Source organism: Pseudophryne corroboree, chromosome 4 (genome assembly GCF_028390025.1).
Source record: "Pseudophryne corroboree isolate aPseCor3 chromosome 4, aPseCor3.hap2, whole genome shotgun sequence".
Taxonomy (NCBI): Eukaryota; Metazoa; Chordata; class Amphibia; order Anura; family Myobatrachidae; genus Pseudophryne; species Pseudophryne corroboree.
The window spans coordinates 740,654,196-740,674,010 of NC_086447.1; positions in this window are offsets into that span (position 1 = coordinate 740,654,196).

Genomic DNA, 19,815 nt, shown 5'->3' on the forward strand with positions numbered 1-19,815 from the left:
GGTGGAGCAATGCCCCTTCCCTGGAGTAGATTATGCACAGGGCATTTTTGTGCAAAACCACAACCCCATACTCTCTAGCAGTGGCAGATGTATCAGTGGCTCTGGATTCGTGTCAATTAATTTAAACTTAACCTTTAAAATAAATCTTGATTTTCCTTTTCAGTGGAACACTAGAAGCACTAGACACTAATGTGCACTAAGCATGCTCGTGATCCACTCGGCTACTCCCCTCAATCAGTGCATATTTAGCGCCAATGTAAACACCACCAGCATGCAAAGCAAATGACAGATTGGGTCTATTTGTGAAAATGTATGTGCAGGATATCACAAAACAGTGTCTGTAGTATTCTCCAGTAGTTTTGTAAGTGTTCTTGAATGGTTTACTTCTAAGTTTCATCTCTCAAACATGTTTATTATTAAGTGGTGACAATATTTTTTTTTTAAAATGCATGTTGTTCAGTTTTTGTTATGCAAGGTCTGGAAAGTTTATGGGGATTTACCAGTAGCTATATATACCAAAGCACATCTCAGATGCACTTATGTCTCTGCCTTGAAAATATATAAATAGGTGCATAAAATGACTACCATTATTATTTAGAGAAAATATTTAGTCTTTCACAACACACACACACACGCACGCACGCACGCATCTTTTGATTGTGAGATATATCAAGGGGGAAACCATGCAAACATTGGGAGGACAAACAAACTCCACACAGATAGGGCTTTGGTGGGAATCGTGTCCAAGACCTCAGTGTTGTCAGGCTGCAAGCTAACCACTGGACTTTGGGGGTCATTCCGAGTTGTTCACTCGCTAGCTGATTTTAGCAGCATTGCACAAGCAAGGCCGCTGCCCTCTGGGAGTGTATTTTAGCATAGCAGAATTGCGAATGAAAGATTAGCAGAATAGCGAATAGAAAATTCTTAGCAGTTTCTGAGTAGCTCCAGACTTACTCCTACACTGCGATCAGCTCAGGCCGTTTCGTTCCTGGTTTGACGTCACAAACACGCCCTGCGTTCGGCCAGCCACTCCCCCGTTTCTCCAGACACTCCAGCGTTTTTCCCTGACACGCCTGCGTTTTTTAGCCAACGCCGGGAAAACGCTGAGTTACCACTCAGAAATGCCCCTTTCCTGTCAATCATTTACCGAACAGCAGTGCGACTGAAAAGCGCCGCAGACGCTACAGCAAAACAGCTAAGTTTTTAGTAAAATAACTAAGCGCATGCGCCCTGCGTGCCTTGCGCATGCGCAATTTGCAACAAATCACTGCATAGCGAAAATCGGCAACGAACGAAAAACTCGGAATGACCCCCATAAATAGGCCCTTCATTATGACAACAAGGTGATTAACAGATACAAGGACAGCCAAAAATCATGTGTTACAATTGTATTCTTATTCCCCACAAAACGATGTAGTTTGTATACTTTTACATATTTAGGGAAACAGTGGGGCTGAGAGCGTAAAGTTATACACGCCTGCATGGCACTGCCCATACCCACATAGCACTGGGCACAGCTCTGACATTTCTTACAATAGGCCCTTGAAAATGTTAATCCTTTGAGGCCCTTTCCAGGACCTGCCACAGAGAAGCATCTCTGTAACATTATGCTGTCACCACCATGCATCACTGTAGGGATGGTGCTTCCATGATAATAGGCAGTGTTAGATTTGTGCCAAGCATAGCGCTTAGCATCATTTCTGAACAGTTAAGTCTTGGTCTCATCAGACTGTAGACTCTTTCTCCGCATGGTCATATCTCACACATGTCTTTGGGAAAGCAGTAGCAAGGGTTTTGGTATGAGTTTATTTCATCTTCTTGCCAGCCTCCCATACATTCCAGATTTCTGTTGTTCTTTTCCCATGCATAGTTACTTATCTCTGTCATGGAATTCTGTAACTCCTTCAGCATTGCCATTGGTGTCTAGTTGGTCTTCCTTACTACCAGAGGCAGATTGGGATGGAAAACCTGCCTGGGAAATTTCTGGAAGCAGTCCTAATGGGGGTAGGGTCTGTTGAGGGTGGCGGGGTCCCTCCTCATAGGGCCTGATGGTATGCAATTGTGGCCTTCCTTGCATCTTTTGCTGCAATTGTTTTGGAGACCACGGGTGAATTGATAACTAAAAGAGGCCCTATAAAATTTTATAGAAGTGGCCCGACATGGGCAGCACAAGAGGTATAGCATAGCATGTAGCCATGGCAGCATCATTGGATGGCAGAGTTGCTGTACTGCAGAGTTGGAATAACAGAATGAATGGGGACAATGCAGTGTATTGACTGCGGTGGGCTCCCTGTCATGTGGGGTGTGGGGCCACATGATAACACATAAAACAGGCTCCACAGACATGTCAGCCTACCAGGAATCTTCCTGGTGAGCCCTATGGCCAATCCACCCATGCTTACTACAGCTTTTTATACCACAGACACTCTGTTTTGGAGGGTGGACTGTTCTAGACAGATTCATAGTTGTGTAACATTTTTTCAATTTTTTTATGATTGACTTACAGTAACTGTGATTTGATGTATATTTAATGCTCTAGAAATATTCTTGCACTTAGTGGTCAAAGTGGGAATTTTGAAGTGGGGGTATGAAAAATGTAATGGTAGTAAAAAATGCACGCACATTGACCCCCACAGGAAAACAAACACACATAGGCACTGACAGGAAAACTACACACACATAGACACCCACAGGAAAAAACACACACAGGCACTGATAGGGAAACAACACACAAATAGGCCCCTACGGGAACAAACATAGGCACCAATAGGAAAAACAAACACATAGGCCCCCACAGGAAGAAAAAAAACTGCCACATAGAAACTGATAGGAAAAACGCACACTCATAGGAACCCACAGCAAAACACACACACACACACACACACACACACACACACACACACACACACAGAAAAAAAACACACACAGGCAAAGATAGTAAAAACACACATAGACTGCCACAGAAAAAAACACACACACACATTTGCTGCCACAGGAATAAAACACACACATAAGCACCAATAGGAAACAATACACACATAGACCCCCACAGGAAAAAAAGCACATACAGTAGGTCCCCTGGATGGTATTACTCCTCCTGTCCAGCCACATCTCTGCAGTGATGGCACACAACATTGCAGTGCACATGGGGCCTAATTCAGATCTGATCATAGATGTCCGTCCCCCCCGCACAGGTACAAAAGCATCGCACGGCGGCGATGCTTTTGTACCTGATGAGTACCTCCCTGCCAGCGCAGCTCCTTACAGGTCGCAGCGGTGCATATGACGTCATGCTGCTGCTGCGGCACGCCTTCCCCAATGGTCCGGACACGCCTCGGTTGTTCGGACTGTGCCCCATCAATGCCGCTCTAACGTCATTGGCACGCCCCCTTCCGCCCCGCAACCGCTTCTGACTGTCAATCAGGCAGAGGCTATTGCAGCCCTAAGATGCTGATAGCATCTCGTTGGGCTCCCAGGGTGCGCATGCGCAGTACAGCTGATGCGTGTGTGCACTCCCCAAAGTAATTCAGACTGCGATCGCTGCCGCTGCAGCGATGCAGTCTGAATTACCCCCCATGATTTTGCCCATTAGAGAACAAAATTGCTGCTGCAATCAGGCCTGAATTAGGCCCTAAACCACAAGTCTTTGGTGCATTTCCGTACACAGTATGATCAGATTTTGACAATTTGGGTTATTGCCAATCAAACAGATTATGCACAGGCCTGGATTGGACCCTTTGCAAAACTAATTTTGTTTTGTGAAGTGTTCTCCCATCAAGCAAAAAAATAAAAAATAAGAACATATTTTGATGTGTTTTTTTTTAAATTAGAATTACTTGAATTGCTAATACCACTTTGTTTACACAATATCATTGTTGCCACAATTTTAATTTTAGACGTCCATGCAAATGATTTCTTTCTTGGTCTCATTAGTGCACATTTTAACATCAATTACCTTAAGGTGAACATTTCAGATTAAGTAAATAATATGCAAATTACTACAGTATCAGTTGGGGCCTATAAATTAGTATGTTGTAGACTGTTGAGTAATGATTTGGGATTGAGCAGATTTCAGGGGAAGCTGTGATAGCAGTGGGACAGAGATGAGAATTTACCATGAGACATACCAGCCAACTGTCACTATTGCATACAAACAGTCCTAATTTGTAGCCTCATGTGGGGAGGTGCTTTTGGAATAGTGGGTGGGGTTTATTGTAAAGTGTGTAGAAATATTGTGTAAACTAGTCAGCAGCAATTGTCGGCACATATCATTACCATACAGATACTCAGTAGCTGGTTTTCTCCACGCCAGCAAGAAAGATGGCCGCCTGATTGCAGGTCAGCCATTTTGCCATGGTATAAATCCCCAACACACAGTAGCATCAGTGGCATTTCTTCAGTTGAAGCACTTGTGGCTGATGCTAAAGTCTGACCTCGGAAGAGCGAGCTAGTCTGTTTCGACAACTAGTGTTATACTTCCGGAATTTATCCTACTGATTGCCGCACCATAAAATCTGTGCGTTTCTTGGACTATTTCTTCTCATTTGTGATTTTATCATTGACATCGGATATGAGCAGGACGGAATTAAGGTGGATCCCCCAGGACCACCAAACATGGAGGAGCCGTCATGGAGAGCCTGGTAAGTGAGATATTTGGGGCAGTGATTCCAATGAAACGGGGAGATATATCAGTGCTTGTAGATAGATGAAGTACCAAACAACCAGCTTCTAACTGTCACTACACATGACAGGAGCTGGCTGTCTGGTACTGTAACTCTCCCCACTTTACCTTTCAACAAGATGTGATTAATGTCCCCTTATGTCCTCTCACCCTGTGTGGCATGCGGGCGGCAGTTGGAGCTAGCTGCACATTGGCTATATGTCCTACCTTATAGCAGAGATAAAGTGGAGAGAGTAAAGGGGCCCATTTATCAATGAGTTTGAACTATTTAAAACACATTGCGTATGATATAACACATGGACACATGGTATAAGCAGGGACGGAGCTATATAAATTGCATTTAAAATTTGTTTGTATTTTTATATGTTGCTCGATTAATTGTAATTTAGATTGTGTATATTAATAGATTTATATTAGTATGCTTTCTTTGTGAAGGTTTATTTTACCTATTTTTTCTCGCCTATGATAAATGGTGCTCCAGCCAATCAGCTCCTGTCATGTATCTGAAAAATGACAGTTGGGAGCTGATTGGCTGGTTCACCTTGTATCATATGCAATTGGTTTTAAATAGCTAAAACTCTTGATAGATGGGCCCTAAATAGGTCTATGTACTAAGACTTTGAGAGAGATAACGTGGACGGAGATAAACAGCTCCTGACACAAAGCCTGTAAAATGGCAGTTAGGAGCAGATTGGCTGGTACTTTATCTCTCTCCCAGCACTGATAAATCTCCCCCCGTGTTTCCTTACCCTGTGTGTGGTATGCGGGTGTTATTTGGTGATGCGGGCCCCATATATTAGCAATAAATTGGAACAATTTGGCATTTTGCAGATAAGTGTGTAAACAAAATCTACAATGTATGTGGTTCACAGATCACAAATTCTGACCAAAAAGTGATTGGGATAGGTAAATCAGGTTTTTAAACATGTTGCAATCCATACTGAATAAGGCCTATGAAGCAAATATATAGTTGTCCTTTGTCCTGGGAATATATATGTGTAATAAATATATGGTACATATTGTTCATCAGGAACCTCTAGCTCTTTATGAGTATAGATAAGAATTTTTCTTCTGTCAAGCCATCCTTCCTACCCATATATTACAGGTTGAGTATCCCATATCCAAATATTCCGAAACACTTTGTTTAATGCACAAAGTTATCAAAAATATTGGCTAAAATGACCTTCAGGCTCTGTGTATAAGGTATATATGAAACATAAATGCATTCTGTGCTTAGATTTAGGTCCCATCGGCATGATATCTCATTATGGTATGCAATTATTCCAAAATATGGAAAAATCCTATATCCAAAATATTTCTGGTCCCAAGCATTTTGGATAAGGGATACTCAACCTGTATTGCACTTATATTTAGATTTTAAAGCTGGTGTCCATAAAGATATCTTTTTCCATTCCCATAAAGAACTAGAGGCTCCTGACGAACAATAAGGAGCGGATTGGGATGGAAAAGCAGCCGGAGAAATGTATGGATGCAGCCCTAATGAGGGCAGGGTCTTTCAATGGGGTGGGGTCAGTTTGGGTGGGATCACTCCTCATAGTGCCTGATTCTGAGTTGGATGCAGTTGCGGCCTTCCTTGCATCATTTGCTGCAGTTGCACCTGTGATTTTATGTGAATGATGCTACAGTGCCCTTCCCTGGTGCACATCCGTGCATTCCAATATTCAAGGACTGAGATGCCAGCTATCAGTGTCTACAGACGCTGCAATCATGCTTTGTGCGTCTTTAAACACCACCATCAGTCGCACCATTGACACATGCACAAGCCCCATGCTATGTGCAAATCAGCCATCTGAGTATGGCCACCAATATGAGCTATTCAGCATCTCTGTATGCAACCACTTCTAGCAACACGCCCATTTCACTCCAATAACACGCCCATACTACTGGGTCTGATTATGCCAATCCGCCCTGCAAACAATATATATTATAGTGGAATATAGAGACTGTTCCTCTCATTGTTGCTAATAACATAATACAGTGGAAACTAAGGATTGCTTGATTAATACCTGTATATTACACATATTACTTAGCAGGGATTACAAGTGGTAAGGTCATTGGCATAAACAAAGTTGCTTGTCTTGGTGTTTGTGTGCTTATTTCCATCCATATAGGAGCAGATAAAGGCTTGATTATTTTGTGCAGAGATAAGGTAGCAGGGGGGCCCTGCCTACACTCTCAGTCCTGGGAACCACAATTTCTGATGGCAGCCCTGCATGGATGGGTGCGAGTTAGTTACTACCAGATGTTGTGTTCCAAAGTGCACCGGGAAAGGGGAGGAAGGGCAGCAGATATGTGGGTCAGGTTGGAGGGATTAGAAGCATGAGCTCCATGGAAAGTTTTGGGGTGGAAAAGTAGTGTGAGCAGATAGTGAGCATTGCATGGAGCCCAGGGCTCCCAATGAGAGTGCTCCTTATTGGTGTACTTTTCTTGTTAATGCTGTACTGTCTGGCCCTATCAGGGGTTCATAGAGGCCTGGGGAAACCTACATTAAGATCCCCCATCCCCTCTTTCTTAAAAAAAATATTTGTAAAAATTAAATAAAAATGTCTTTTAAATTGATTTTAATGCTTAACTTTATTAAAATGTATAAATAAAATACTGTATACATATATTGATGTACTGGATTATTGGAAATGTCAAATTAGAAAGGCTTTTCTATTTTAGGCACTAGTTGTTGTTTTTTTACTTTATTACTTGCAACCACAAAAATAAGTTGGAGGCCCAGGGAGATTTCCCCCCTAGTCCCCCCCCGGTAGAGCCTGAGTACTATTGCATACCTCCAGACTGTCACGATTTTCACGGGACTGTCCCGTTTCTTTGGGACTGTCGTGCAGTGGGGAAGTGGGGGGGAGGGGGGGGCAGATGGGAGACTCCCGTCACTCGCTGCTCTGCATGCACACAGCATCTACTCACAGGATAGGGGCATGGCCAGCAGCTCACAGACCATTGGCCATGCCCCCATAGTGACGGACAATGGGGGCATGTCTTGTAATCACTGCATTACTGTGAAGCCATGCCACCTTTACCGAGGACATGCCCCCTTTCTCCGGACGGGCAGGTAGAGTCCCGCTTTCTAACTCCACAAACTTTGCAGGTATGACTATTGCTGTTTTTCTTCTTCAAAATCAATTAAACAATCACTTTATAAAAAATAACCGCAGTAAATGACACAACCCTGTTATTCCGACAAATCCCCTTACAATGTAACACTATCAATGATATACCAAAATGCCAGGGCTGCCATAAGAAATTGTGGGGCCTGGGATTGGCAAAATAGACAGGGCCCCTCCCTCCCTAAAAAAAGATGCTGCTACATTGCTTCACCCCCATGTGATGTAATACATTGTGACGTTACAAATAGGTGGAGTGTTGCGGACCTAAAAGAACGGTTTACAGGGAGCTGATACGTAGATAAGGCTTGTTTTAAGTAGGGCCCCCTGCGCATCAGCCTGTTGTTGATTCACAGACTGGTGCAGCTCTACATGTATTGGTGGTAGGAGCCAGGGGTGGGCCCCACTTCTCTGTAAGGGCCTGGGACACGAGTCCCCACAGTCCCCCCTGACGACTGCCCTCCAAAATGCTATTGCTGTATCTCAAGTTACTGATCGACAATTGATTTGTACATGTTATCTATAGGTAATTATTATGGCTAATGTATAAGGTATATCTTTTCAGGTGATTCTTCTGAGACTGTCTTTGAGGAGAGGCTGCGGCCTGAGCGCCAAAGAACTCGACAGGAAACTCATGGGAATCCATCAAGTGGAGAAACATCTGCTCCAATACAAAGACCTCAAAGGGAGAACAGAGACAGGAGCCGTTCTCCTCAGTCTGCCCCTGATTCAACAACGGCACACAGTCATCTTAATCTAACCGTATATGAGGAACCAGCAGAAAATGGGCAAAGTAACCCGGCCACGGTGCTAGAGCTCAACAGGCATAATCTCCCAGCCATGGGGATCGTGATTAAAGGGCGGACCAGCCCACCCATGAGGATACAGATTAACGGACAGGATTCTCCAGCCATGGACATATTAATCCATTCACATGATCTTGTAGCCATAGTGACAGAGGTCAATGACCAAAATATCCCAGTCAAGAAAATACTGATCCACAGATTCGAATTTCACCTCGCTACAGACAATGAAGTGACACAATCTTGTGTGATCTGTTTAATGGACATTGAAAATGGAGAGCAGGTGACTGCCCTGCCCTGCAGCCACAAATATCATACATGCTGCATTTACCAGTGGACTAACGAAAATAACAGCTGTCCTGTGTGCCGCAGAGAGTGTCTTCCGAGTCATGTAATTTTTCGGATCTCCTGAGTACAGCATCACCATACATTGTATTTCCTCCTGTACCTCTCATATCACAATCTCCCAGGCAGAGGGCTGCTCGTTCAGTGCAGCAAAACCCAAATCCTGGATTTATACCGCAGCACCACTGAGGATACAGATTAATGGACAGGATTCTCCAGCCATGGATGTATTAATCAGTTTACATGATCTTCCAGCCAGGGTGACAGAGGTCAATGACCAAAATATCCCAGTCAAGCAAATACTGATCCACAGATTGCCATTTTACCACGCTGCAGACAATGAAGTGACACAATCTTGTGTGATCTGTTTAATGGACTTTGAAAATGGAGAGCAGGTGACTGCCCTGCCCTGCAGCCACAAATATCATACATGCTGCATATACCAGTGGACTGACGAAAATAACAGCTGTCCTGTGTGCCACAGAGAGTGTCTTCCGAGTCATGTAATTTTTTTCGGATCTCCTGAGTACAGCATCACCATACATTGTAATTCCTCCTGTACCTCTCATATCACAATCTCCCTGGCAGAGGGCTGCTCGTTCAGTGCAGCAAAACCCAAATACTGGACTTATACCGCAGCACCACTAGACTAGACTTATACGGCAGCACCCCTGGACTTATATGGCAGCACCCCTGGACTTATATGGCAGCACCCCTGGACTGCACTAATACGGCAGCACCCCTGGACTATTACCGCAGCACCACGGGACTATTACCGCAGCACCCCTGGACTATTATCGCAGCACCCTTGGACTATTACCGCAGCACCACTGGACTGGAATTAAAGGGCGGGAGGTGGGTGGGACTCGAGCTGCAGCCACCTCCACGTGGTGAGTCCTGGGTTGTTGCATGTATTTGTTTGCAACAAGCTGAGAGCTGCAGGCATAGGGCAACAGATACACTACCACTGTATTTTAGATAATAAGGCTATGTTGAGTGCACTTACTATATGATACTGGGCCTTATTAAGCATGCTATGGTGAAGTACGGAAATGGATATTTGGCAATTACGGGACTTCTGCACATGTGCGCGCACACTGCGCACATGCTCAAGGACTTATATTTTGCAAACACAATGTAAGTCTCGGCGGAGGGTGGCAATGCAGTGTTTTAGTGGCAGAGTTGCGGCATTGGGGGACACAGTCCGGACAATGCAGGTGATTCTGGATCATTTGCGGGGTGGGCCGCAGCAGCTGTGTGACACAAGCAGTTGCTGTGACCCAAAACATGGCAGCCCAATGACTGCCTTCACTGCTAGACTGGCAAGGCAGGGAGCTACCCTAAACATGTAAGAATCCCTGCTCACATTTCAGTGGGGGGGAGAACCAGGCATGCGGGGCAGCCTTGCCCTGTGCAAGGCGGCCCCACGCATGCTAGAGAAATCATCATCAGCCTCCCCAGACCCAAACACAGGATTTCTAAGGAAGGGGGGGAACAGTGCAATAGAATGCTAGATAGAGTAGAACCAAAGATGTGGCAATAATAGTCAGGGCAATCAGGTCTAGTTCATTAACATTTCAGTGCTTAAACCCTGAGAGGGACGGGGCAGGGTGAGGTTATTGTCTGGCGATCACCCACAGGGATCACCAGCCCCAGCACAGATTCCCAGCTGCCTTGCAGTGCCCGGGAATCAGCGTAAGCCATTTTACAGCTAAGCCCGATCCCCAGCCAATAGGAGTCCGGGGGACGGGCTAAACTCCGTAATGGACGATGCTGATTCCTGGGCACCATGCACGCTGCACGGCTGTCCCCAGAATGTCAGGAGGTAGTATGCATAGAAATCTCCTGTCAGCGCTGGCTAGCCTGGAAGATTTACTGCATACCACTGAAGAGGTTAATGCACTATTGTCATTAAAGCCCTAAAACATTGAGGAACTAGATATGATTGTCCTGAGTATTATTGAAAGTTGAGTGCCTCACCTTTGGTTCTACTATTTGCATGTTTGGGGCAAAAATGTCCACATAATATATACCAACTGGCATAGGAAAGTGCACAAGGCTGTATGTGGATAGCATTTCTATTGACACTGATTCCCATGGCATCTCTGTGCCATGGACATGCAGTGTCATCATTTAAGTAAGGAGCCCGGGGTGCGTCTGGAGACAGTCAGTGATGCAATGATCAGTGTATAGCTGGAACTGGAAGCACTATCCATATAGTGAATACATTAAGACATAGCAGGGTCTATATATATATATATATATATATATATATATATATATATATATATATCACCATAGTAGCACTCCAGGCATAAATAAATATAACTTCACACTGGCATATTGTTTTTAAATGAATAAACATGTATAAAGAGTCTACATGTTGTAACTTGTATAAAAGGGGCTTTACCTTGGTGTAACATGTATAAAAGGAGCTCTAGCTGGCGTAATGTGTATAAGGGGCTCTATCTGGTGCAATATGCATAAGGGGCTCTTCCTGGCGTGTATAAGGGGTGATACATGTGTGGTGTAATGTGACTGATGGACACTACTGTGCAGCCACAGCCACACATGTGCACCACAAAAGCTATGCTGTAGGGATGTATATTGAAGACTGACATCGAATGGTTGCCGGGCTTCCGACATCAAATACAGCGATGCGATGGCACTTGCCATCGCATCGCAACCATCCGATGGTAATGCCATAACAATGCTTAGACTTTGCACATGCACAGAAGCAGTCATACCTTCGTGCATGCACACTAGCTGAGCTGCTGACACCACTTCTGGGTGTCTGCAGCTGAAAAAAAAATAGTGTTCCATCAGATGGGCATTGGAAAGCTTCATCCGATGGCTGGCAACCATCAGATTCCCGTAATTCAATGGAAACAGTATTTCAATTGAGTAAAAACATCAATGGTTGCCTACCATCAAATTCCGATGTCCATCCCTACTATGCTGTGGTTGCTGTGTAACCAAGGACTGTGCGCTGCCTCACTATTCAAAAAGCAGCATGCAATACAAGTTCTGGTGGCCCACAGATTTGCTAACAGCACGCATCTGACATTGGATGGGGCGTACATTAAGCAGTCAAGAGCTCCGGCTCCGCCCACATTACACAATATTGTTTGTCCTCTCTGGCATATCACACTGTCTTCTGGGACAGGCGGATAGCTGCTCCGCCGGAGTACACTATCGTAAATGTAAAAACCCCTCTAATCTTAACATCGACCGGGGGGTTAGGGTTAGGCTGCGGACAGGTAGGGTTATGGAGTAGGGGAGGATGGTTAAACCACCCTTGTCGGTATTGCTGTGATCGGGATGCTGGCATCAGTATAATGACCACTGGCAGCCCGACTGTTGGCTTTTCATACAGAACCCATAATATATTTCCCTCATCCTGGTTGTACAAAATGTATATTGCAATATGTATATATTGTACAAAATCCACATTACAGCCGGGAGCACCACCCGATTCTAGGAGAGAAGGTGAGTAGGCTTTATACCACAGGTTCTCACACTCGGCCCTCAGGACCCCACACAGGGCATGTCTTGCAGGTGTCCTCACACAGTAGCGGATCTTGCCATGGGCAAGCAGGACTTTTGTCCGGGGCGCTGCCTTCCGGAGGGCACTGGCGCCATCCGGAGGGCGCCGCACCATGGCAAGAACCGCTACTGCTGTGCCCCCCGCTGCCCGCTGTGTCCCCCGCTGGTTCCCCGCTGTGAAGGGAACTAGATGCTACGCGTCTAGTTTTCCTTCGTGGAGAGGACCTTTGCTGTGCGGAGCGAGATGACGTCATCGCGCACCGCACAGCATTGTGGGACTGACAGACGCTAGGGGTCATAATTGACCTCAAGTGTCTGTCTATGCCATATCCGAGGACAGGAGCGGCGCCGGCGGAGGTCTGCAGCGGTCGGGAGCGGGGATAGTAAGTATAAATTTTGTTTTCTTTTTCAGCGGCGCTACTTTACTGTACAGGGGGCATAACTGACCACACCCCCTGTATGAAGCCACGCCCCTATTTCCCGCCCGGGCCGCCAAAAAGGCAAGAACCGGCCCTGTTCTCACAGAATCGCAAGTGAAATAATTTGCTCCACCTGTGGGTCTTATAAAAAATGTCAGTGAGTTATGAATACATCTGTGCAGCTGCTAGGTGACCTGGAAAACATGCACTGTGTGGGGTCCTGAGGACCAAGTTTGAGAACCTGCACTTTAGACAATAGTGAGTGTTTCAGCATTCTCTCTTACTGGAAGCAGCAGTTTTACCATGTTGCAATTAGTGCTAATCAGGATATGTGTTTTGTTGTTTGCCACAGTTTGTTGCTTGAGATAAGATAACGAGTTTTATGGTAAGAACTTACCTTGGTTAAAACTCTTTCTGCGAGGTACACTGGGCTCCACAAGTCTGGACAATGGGGTGTAGAGTAGGATCTTGATCCGAGGCACCAACAGGCTCAAAGCTTTGACTGTTCCCAGAATGCATAGTGCTGCCTCCTAAATCACCCCACCTCCCAGCACAGGAGCTCAGTTTAGTTAACCAGCCCAATGCAGTAGCAGGAAAAGAGACGACAACGGTTAGTAGCCATATACACCACACTCTCATGACAGGAGAAGTGTCAGCGGCTAATGCCATATGAACCCAAAGAATCTAAGTGCGTCAGGGTGGGCGCCTTGTGGAGCCCAGTGTACCTCGCAGAAAGAGTTTTAACCAAGGTAAGTTCTTACCATAAAACTTGTTTTCTGCTGCGGGGTACACTGGGCTCCACAAGTCTGGACAATGGGGATGTCCTAAAGCAGTTCCTTATGGGAGGGGACGCACTGTAGCGGGCACAAGAACCTGGCGTCCAAAGGAAGCATCCTGGGAAGCGGCAGTATCGAAGGCATAGAACCTTATGAACGTGTTCCCGGAGGACCACGTAGCCGCCTTGCACAATTGTTCAAGGGACGCACTGCGTTGGGCCGCCCAAGAAGGTCCAACAGACCGAGTAGAATGGGCCGTAATGTGAGCAGGAGCTGACAGACCAGCGTTCACATAAGAATGTGCAATCACCATTCTAATCCATCTGGCCAAAGTCTGCTTGTGAGCAGGCCAGCCCCATTTGGAAAACCCAAACAGAATAAAGAGAGAATCAGATTTCCTAACAGAAGCAGTTCTCTTCACATAGATAGAGCCCGTACCACATCCAAAGACCGCTCTTTGGGAGACAAATCAGGAGAGACAAAGGCTGGAACCACAATCTCCTGATTAAGGTGGAATGAAGAAACCACCTTAGGTAAATATCCAGGACGAGTCCTAAGAACCGCAGTGGAAATCAGATATGGGGAACTACAAGGCACGCAGATCCGACACTCTTCTAGCAGAGGCAATAGCCAGCAAGAACACCACCTTAAGGGAAAGCCACTTAAGGTCAGCAGAACCAAGAGGTTCAAATGGAGGCTCCTGCAACGCCTCCAAAACCACTGGCAATTCCCAAGGAGCCACAGGCGGGACATAGGGAGGTTGGATACGCAACACATCCTGAGTGAAAGTATGAACATCAGGTAAAGTCGCAATTTTTCTCTGAAACCACACCGACAAGGCAGAAATATGAACCTTGAGGGAGGCCAGACGCAGGCCTAAATCCAGGCCCTGCTGCAGAAAAGCCAACAGTTTGGCTGTACTAAACTTGGAAGCGTCATAATTGTTAGATGCGCACCAAACAAAGTATGAATGCCCGACCCTATGGTAAATCCGAGCAGAAGCCGGTTTCCGGGCCCAGAACATAGTTTTAATGACCTCTTCAGAAAAACCCTTAGCCCTCAAGACGAAAGCTTCAAGAGCAACGCCGTCAAAGATATCCGGGCTAGGTCCTGGTAGACACAAGGGCCCTGAACGAGAAGGTCTGGGAATTGTGGAAGTAGAATTGGACGCTCTGACGATAGGCCTTGCAGGTCTGAGAACCAATGCCGTCTGGGCCACACCGGAGCTATGAGAAGCAGATTTCCTCTTTCCTCTTTCTTGCTTGGGCAGGAGTGACACCAGAGGGAACACGTACAGCAGCTGAAACCTCTACGGCACCGCCAGTGCATCCACGAATGCTCCTTGAGGATCCCTTGTCCCTGCTCCGAAGACCGGAACCTTGTGATTGTGTCGAGACGCCATCAGATCCACATCTGGAAGACCCCACCTTTCCATGAGGAGTTGAAACACTTCTGGATGGAGGCCCCACTCGCCGGCATGCACGTCCTGAAGACTGAGAAAGTCCGCTTCCCAATTCAGGACTCCCGAAATGAATATTGCCGATATTGCCGGTAGATGGCGTTCTGCCCAACGTAGAATCCGTGAGGCTTCCTTCATTGCCAAACGGCTTCGAGTGCCGCCTTGATGATTTATGTAAGCCACTGTGGTGGCGTTGTCCGACTGTACTTGAACAGGACGGTTCTGAATCAAATGCTGGGCTAGGTTTAAAGCATTGAAGACCGCCCGCAATTCCAGAATGTGGATCGAGAGGAGAGATTCCTCCTCGGTCCACCGACCCTGCAAGGAGTGCTGCTCCAGCACCACGCCCCAACCACTTAGACTGGCATCTGTCGTCAACAGGACCCAGTTGGATATCCAGAAGGGAAGGCCCCTGCACAATTGTTGGTCCTGGAGCCACCAGAGCAGCGACAGACGGACCTCCGGAGTCAAAAAGATCATTTGAGACCTGATCTGGTGAGACAGGCCATCCCACTTGGCTAGATTCAGCTTCTGGAGGGGGCGAGAATGGAATTGAGCATACTCCACCATGTCGAATGCTGACACCATGAGGCCCAGCACCTGCATTGCCGAATGTATCGACACTTGCGGATGAGAAAGGAAGCAACGAATCCTGTCCTGAAGCTTCAGGACTTTCTCCTGAGACAAGAACAACTTCTGGCTGTGAGTGTCCAACAGCACTCCTAGGTGCACCATGCTCTGAGCAGGGACCAGGGAGGATTTCTTCCAGTTGATGAGCCACCCGTGGGCTTGTAGGAACCGGACCGTCATATCCAGATGACGCAGGAGAAGATCTAGGGAATTTGCCAGGATTAACAAGTCATCCAGATACGGCAGTATCCTGACCCCTTGACGGCGGAGTAGCACCGTCATCACCGCCATAACTTTGGTGAAGACTCGCGGAGCCATTGTCAAACCAAAGGGTAATGCCTGAAACTGGTAATGGAGGTTGCCAATAGCGAACCTCAGGTATTGTTGATGTGACACTGCTATAGGAATATGCAGGTAAGCATCCTGTATGTCCAGGGAGACCATGTAGTCCCCAGGTTCCAAGGCCAGAACTTTAGAGCGAAGGGTTTCCATATGGAAACCTTCACAAACCCGTTCAGTGCCTTGAGGTTGAGAATGGGCCGGGAGGACCCATTCGGTTTCGGGGCTAGAAACAGCGGAGAATAGTACCCCCGGCCCCTCTGAGCAAGAGGCACCTGTACTACGACTCCTGTATCCAGGAGGGTCTGTACCACCAAATGCAGAGTGTTTGCCTTTGTCTGGTTCGACGGGACGTCTGTCTGGCAAAATCGATGAGGGTGTCGGCTTTTGAAGGCTATGGCGTAACTTCGAGTGACGACTTCCCGTACCCAGGCATCTGAAGTGGTCTTCAACCATTTCTGGGTATACCCTAGAAGCCGGCCCCCCACCCTGGGATCCCCCAGGGGGAGGCCCGCACCGCCATGCGGCAGGGTTATCGGTCTTGGCTGCTGGCTGACGGGCAGCCCAGTCTCTTTTGGGCTTTGGCTTACCAGATTTGGAAGTGAGGGCCTGCTTATGGTACGCCTGACCTTTTGCTTTACCTGAAGGACGAAAGGGGCGAAAGGACGTGCCTTTGGCCTTCAACACAGAAGGAGCTGAATTAGGCAGACAGGCAGTCTTGACAGTAGCCAAGTCAGCCACTATCTTATTTAAGTCCTCCCCAATCAGAATATCTCCCTTGAAAGGGAGTACCTCCAGGGTTTTTCTAGAGGCCAGATCCACAGACCAGGATCTCAGCCACAATATCCTGCGAGCCAGGACTGACGTAGTAGCAGCCTTGGCTGCTAGGATACCGGCATCAGAAGCCGCCTCTTTTATATAGCGAGAAGCTGTGACAATATATGACAAGCATTGTCTAGCATGGTCAGAGGAGATTTCAGCTTCTAACTCCAAGGCCCATGCTTCAATAGCCTCAGCAGCCCATGAAGCTGCAATAGTAGGCTTTTGTGCAGCAACCGTGAGGGTGTAAATCACTTTTAGACAACCCTCCACACGTTTATCCGTAGGCTCTTTCAGAGACGTGATGGTAGTGACAAGTAGAGCTTAGGAAACCACCATCCTAGCCACATGTGAATCCACTGGAGGAGGTGTTTCCCAATTCTTAGACAGCTCCGGCGCGAGGGGATAGCAAGCCAGCATCTTCTTTTGAGGCACAAACTTCGTACCCGGGCTTTGCCAGGGTTCCTGACGTATATCCACTAGGTGGTCAGAGTGAGGTAAAACTTGTTTAATCACCTTCTGACGCTTGAACCTATCTGTTTTTTAATGAGGAACGGATGGCTCGGGATCATCCGTAATCTGTAGAATTAACTTGATAGCCTCCAAAAGATCAGGAACATCCACATGTGAACTACCCTCCCCATCAGCCATATCTGAGTCAGAACCTGTGGGGTCAGTGTATGTGCTGTCTTCATCAGACGAGGTGTCAGTGACAGCAGTGGATTGTGAGGAGACGAGAGCTTGCTTAGAGGACCTCTTGGACTTAGGCGAGCGTTGGTCAGACTTTTTAGTAGTCAGGGACTGGTTCAACTTCTTTAATTGAGCAGATAAATCGTCCGCCCACGGCGGGTTAGCTGCAGGGACCACATACGGTTGTACCGGCATAGGGCGTCCCATAGGGGGTGTTAGTTTATGAACTAGCGTATGCAGAAGCGTGGAGAAAGCGGCCCACGGAGGGTCAGTATGTGCCTCCGTTGCCACAGTCCCACTGGGGGGCAAGGAGCCCCCAGAACCAGAGCCCACAGCTGCTATATTCTCCTCATATGTGCCTGTGGCTTCAGCAACACCAGCAGTGTGTTCCGCCCCAGAACCGTTACCCTCAGAAGCAGACATGATATAACTTGCAGTATGAGGTAACACAGTACAATTATTAGCAGCACTATATCCCTAAACCCAAACCCCTGCGCAGTGTAGTCAGCACCAGCAGAGATAAAGGAGAGATATGGTGACCAAATCACAGAGAAAAATACGTAATACAGTATATCTTTGTGAAAATCCTATATTAAATAACACCTGACGCACCAAGCCCCCTCAGGTTATAGAATATAGGGATAGCAAGTTGAGTGAAAGACACGAGATGGACACCACTCAGCTATCAATGCACACACAAATAGTCACAGTTTGTACAATGCAGAGGTTATTAAAGACAATAATACTGCACTGGACTAGCTTACACAGCTATATAGCCAATAGATATAACACTACACAGTAAGAACTGGATGCATATCACAGGGTAATTGTACTATAAACCCCTGACTATATGCACTCTCTCTTAACTAGCACTGACTAAAAAGGCAGGTAGAATACTTAAGTGTCATGTAAAGGCACAGCGCTGACAACCAGGCGGCTTTACATAGGAGGATTTGCCCAAGCAGTCCCAGGAACAGTGAACTGAGGAGTAATGACGCCGCCGACACTGACAGGGAGTGAGGAAAAGACAGAGATGCAGCTCCAGGGCGGGAACACTTGCTGGAAATGGCGCCCTGGGGCTGGGGGAGGGGCTTCAGGTCTAAGCCTTATCTCCCTTGCTGGCAAATCCACCGGGTACTGTGGGCGATTGTAAAATCGGTTTTAAGAGAAAACCTGACCTGCGCCCATGCCCTGGTGATCTAGTGGGATCGCCTGTATCCACAGTGTCCACCGCCAGCACGCGCGGCCCGCCTCCCACTGACCGCGCTAGATCGCGATAAAGACCGGGTCCCGCGAGCGGGACCCACTTACCACCTCCAGAAGCGCGCCCACACGATCCTGGAGACCCCTAGCCGTCAGTAGCGGCTCTTGCCACGGGCAAGTAGGCTTTTTGCCCGGGGCGCCGCTACCCTGAGGGCGCCGCCGTGACAAGAGCCGCTACTAAGCCTCCCTCCCTCCCCGCTCCCGAGCTGCAGTGAGCGACGTGTGCGCCCACTGCAGCCGGCATCACTACTGACGCTAGAAGTCAAACTTGACCCCTAGGGTCAGTGCGGCGCTGCTATGGGAGAGACGTCATGACGTCTCTCCCATAGAGAGGAGCCGGCGCCCGGAGACAACGGCAGCAGCGGTCCAGCGGAAGCAGGAGCGAGGCAGGTAAGTATTTTGATTTTTCTTTTAGTGTTTCAACACAGCGCTACAACAGGGGGCACAGCTACTAGGGGCAGTATTAATGGGGGCACAGCTACAAGGGGCACATACAGGGGGCACAGCTACAAGGGGCAGTACTAAAGGTGGCACAGCTATAAGGGGCATTAGTAATGGGGGCACAGCTACAAGGGGCAGTAGTACTGGGGGCACAGCTACAAGGGGCAGTACTAATGGGGGCACAGCTACAAGGGGCAGTAGTAATGGAGGCACAGCTACAAGGGGCACATGCAGGGGGCACAGCTACAAGGGGCAGTACTAATGGTGACACAGCTACAAGGGGCATTAGTAATGGGGGCATAGCTACAAGGGGCAGTAGTACTGGGGGCACAGCTACAAGGGGCAGTACTAATAGGGACACAGCTACAAGGGGCAGTACTAATGGGGGCATAGCTACAAGGGGCAGTAGTACTGGGGCACAGCTACAAGGGGCAGTACTAATGGGGGCACAGCTACAAGGGGCAGTACTAATG